We start from the raw sequence: 4,339 nt of genomic DNA, 5'->3' as shown, positions 1-4,339 counted from the left end.
GCTCTGCGGGGTTTCTCATGTTCCACAAGGAGGACCCGCACGGCCCACAGCCGGTCGTGCCCCGGGCCCAGGGGCTGCCCCGCCAGAGCAGCAGCCTGCACTGAGCGTCACTCTGCGTGACCCTCCCCACAGTGGCAGACATGACCTCCTCCACACGCGCTCGGCACCCACCTGCGGCGGGAGCTGCACTTCTGCCTCCTTTCAGGCCCCAGGGAGGCTCCGGAACCCTGAGCTCGAGCATCCCCCTCCCGGACCTCTGCCTCTGCCTCTGCAAGCACAGGGGACCCTCTGGTTAAGACAGGAGCCACACAGGCCCCTTCTCAGTGACCAGAGCGGGATGACGCGGGCACACGTGGGTCTTCCGTCATATCTGTGTCCCGCCTCCCCAGGGCTGGCGCCATCCCGAGCAGAACGGGGAGCAGGGGTGGCAGACATGTCAGAGAGCCCCTCCATTCTCTGGGTCCCATGGCCCCAGAAGGTAGCCACTGGCCTGCCCTCGAGGGGTCTGCCTGGCCCGGCCTGGCCTCCGGCGCTGTCCACCTGCAGCCCAGAGCCGCCCGGGAAAGGATGGAGAAGGGCTTCTATGGCGGCGGGCGTGTCTGAGCCCACTGACACGCAGCCGGAACTCGGCCACCCCCGCCCAGCCCTGCTAAATGGCTACAGGTCGGAGGACAAAAGCAGAGGCTTTCAAGCAATTTCGCCTTCAATCTCTGGAAACCACGGCTCCCCGGAGCCCCTGTGCGCGATGGAGGAGGGGACACGGGGTCTGTCAGCTGCTCTCCGCAGTACATGCACGCGCCAAGGGGGGTCTCTCCTGGGGTCACCCAGGCCCAGCGCTGCCTGGTGCGTGCCTGCCCTCCCCCAGCTCTCGCCCGTGAACACCTGTGAGCCAGGGACCTCGTGGGTGTGAGCCGCAGGTGAACCAATCAGTAGCTGACGGCACCGGGGACGGCACGCTGCCCTGGCCACGCAGGCACTGGCCCACCCCCAGGCTGCCTGGCTGCCATCGGCACAGGAGGCAGTGGGAGCCCTAAAGAGCTTCTGCTGGCCCAGGGCCCTCCTAGCTGGGCCTCTCAGGGGACCGGTACTGGCTACGGGGTGCCCTGGGATGAAGACTAAGCTCTCAGGGTGTGAGCACACAACCCCATCCCCATCTTTCTGCAGAAGATCACATCATCCGAGAGACAGCACGTGACAAAAGATGGCTAAGGTCTCCCAGGCGAGGGTCCCAGAGCCCGGAGGTGTGGGGGCCCGGCCCTCCCCAAGCCTCCCACCCCAGCTCTTGGGACTGGGCTGTGGGTGTGAAGAGCCACTCCATCCCAGGTGCCACACAGGCCACACGCTGTGTCCTGGCAACACGTGGGGCTCCATTCTGCAGATGGGTGGCTGGGGGACGAGGTGTGACTCCACGCCCCTGCTCCTCCCTCCCAATCACGTTCTCCCCGAGCCTCACCAGAGTGGCCCCTGCAGGACTGTGCCCTCCTGGGGACAGGTCCTCTTTGCATGTGGCAGGCAGGGGTAGCCCCAGGATGGGCAGCCAGTGGGGCAACCAGAAGGGAGTCTGTGGACCTCAGCACCGGGCTTTGCCCCTGCTGACCTCAGTGCGTGCTCACTGTCTGCTCTGTTGTGCTCGGGAAGTGGCCTGTGCTGAGTCGGGGACGTGGGGAGAAGGGGCAGCAGGCGAGGCACCCCGAGGAGCCTGGATCTGGGTCAGAGAGGGCGGGACGGGGTGCCGTCCACTGGCAGGTCTGTGTGGAGGGCGGAGAGCCAGCCCTGCCAAGGGCACAGGCTCCTCCCCCTTCTGTCCCAGAAGTCTAGGAGGTCAGGCGGGCTTGGCCTCAGCTCCCCTCTGTAGGCAGAGGGTCTGCTCCAGGGGACAGCTGGGACAGCCATCGCTGAGGCCTCAGGGGCAGCGGCACTGGCTCACCCCGTGGGCAGGAAGCGGCCCCATTGCTGTGGGCCTCCCCAGTGCTGCCAAGACTGTCCCCGTCGTTGGTGCCACCTCCTCTCCGGACAGCACGGTGTTAACCTGGCATTAAGCACCTGGGCCTCCCGACCCCCGGCAGGCAGGGAGGTGGCGGGGCGCCCCGTTGCGCAGGACATGTGGAGATCGTCTTCTCTCCCAGATTCTCCGCTTCCTCTCTCACGGGGTGGGAAGGAGGCAGGGTCTGGGGCTCCCACCATGCGACCTAGGGTGGGTCCCTCAGCCCCTGGGACTGAACAGCTCACTGGGTCGTAGACAGTGTTTCTGAAGTGGGTTTACTCCTTCTGGGAAGTAGGAACCCCAGCGGGGTCCTCACCGCAGCCCACCCCAGTCCCTGTCCGCCGGGCTCAGGGTTTCAGGGGCTCGGGGGCCCGGGGGTCCCCGGAGGCTAACTCCGGCTTTCCTACAGGTGCAGTCCATCACCACCTGCCCAGCCGGCCCAGAACCTTGTCAGGAGCTGGAAACTCCTCCAGCACCGCCGTGAGGCAGCCGGGCTTCTGGGGAGGAACTCGGGCCGCACCTCCCCATGGAGCAAGTCTGTGCTGGGCACCTGCGCTCAACCAAGTGGCGCGAACCCCCGCAGCACTCCAGCGCTCCCTGTCTCAGAGCAGCTGGGTGTGAGGACCTCTTGCCCCGGGGAGACGGAGGCCAGGGAGGGCAGAGGCAGCCAGCCGGGCTGTGCAGGCAGGGGCAGAGCCCGGAGCAGGGGCAGTAGCAAGGCCAGCGGCCCATCCGGCTGTCCACGGCCCAAGCTGCTCTGGTGGAGCAAAGTGCGATCCCCGGGGTACAGGCGTCCCCTAGCTTGCCTGGCCCCTCGAGACCTCTGGATAAAAGACCATGCTGTGAGCCCCTAAAAGCCAGGGAAGGAGGAGACAGGTACGGGTCTCTCACCCATCAGAGGGGAGCGGAGGAGGCCCGGATGAGCTCCGAACAGGCTGTCAGAGAGCTGAGGGCCCTTGCTTCAAGGCGGCCAGAGCTGGAGGTGTGGCTGGGCCTGGGCTGGACGCTGGCTTGGAGGGGGTCTAGGGTGGTCCTAGGGGCTAAAAGTTGGGGAGTCTGGGGAAATCCTGCCACCTGCAGCCTGGGGCCCACAGGGAGGAGCTGGGCTACCGACGGAGGAAGGCACTCAGAAGGATGACAGGTGGCCTCCCAAGGAGGGTTAAGGCCAAGGGCACCTGGCCTGTGGCCACCAGCTATAGCTGGTTCAGGTGCCAACAGAGGCCTGAGGCCTGCAGGAGCCTTCTGGCAGGGGCGCCGGCACACTGGGGCTGGGGCACCTGGGACTCGTCGCCAACTGGGGGCAGGCACTGGAGGCAGGGGGCGGGCACCACAGCAGACACCGGGCACATCAGCGCGGGGCTGGGAACGAGGGTGCCGCGTACGCTAGCACGCTGCTGGTCATCTGGGTCTGAGCCCACGCCCAGCACAGACCGTTAGACATGCCCGGAGAGCTGAGCGGTCTCAGAGACGATCAGCCCTGGTGGAGACAGTGAGGATGCGGGCGGCGGCAGTGGGATGAGGTCGGGGCCGCTGTTTCTCGGCACATCTGTTAGTATGGCCGGCCTTTGTCAATGCCAGAGGGGGTGTGTGCACCAGAGGGGGCGGGGGGGGATGCCCCTTCAGGGCCCGGTCCTGCCGCTGTACTTCTCCCCCCATCCCATCAGGGTCCTGGGCACCTACACACACGTCCCTAACAGGCCACGGGCGAGGACCTGAGCCACAGTCGGCTGTGCAGAAGCCAGCCCCACTGCACTGCATCTGACCACCGGACTCAGGCTGCCCGCCCCTGCCTTTGAACAGGTTTCAAAGCAAGAGAGACCACACACACCTCACTCGCATGCACTTTCTTCCCACCGGGGTCTGGCTGAGAACGAGGCCGGTGCAGCCACAGCGCCCCCGTGCTGAGCAGGGGCTGACTGCACTCATCGGCACCTCTTCTGGTCAGGAGTGCAGCAGTGGCCAGGAGACACCATGCCCTGCTACCAGGGCTGTGGCCGACGGTGCGGGCGGGGTCCCACGAGGACAAGTCCAGAGGGGACAAGGGGAAACACATCGGCCGCAGGGCAGGGGTGGGGATGTTCTGGAACTGGACGGCGGTGGCCAACACATGGCCTCGTGAGCACGCTGAAGCCACTCAGCTGCAGCTCCATGTGAGTCCCCTGGTACGGGAGTCACATCCCCATTTGAAACATTACCGTGGCAAAACTTTATTTCTAAAACACGAGAAAGGAGTCAGGAGACTTCGTGATTACCCTCCTAAATGGAAAGAATGCTAGAAATTCCCAATCACTAAAACATGATAGCAGGGACCAGCAGTTAGCGTAATGGCTATGTTGCTGGACTCCCACCCAGGCG

This window comes from Tupaia chinensis, unplaced genomic scaffold, assembly GCF_000334495.1.
Source record: "Tupaia chinensis unplaced genomic scaffold, TupChi_1.0 Scaffold000558_1, whole genome shotgun sequence".
Taxonomy (NCBI): Eukaryota; Metazoa; Chordata; class Mammalia; order Scandentia; family Tupaiidae; genus Tupaia; species Tupaia belangeri.
This window is presented reverse-complemented; position numbering follows the sequence as displayed.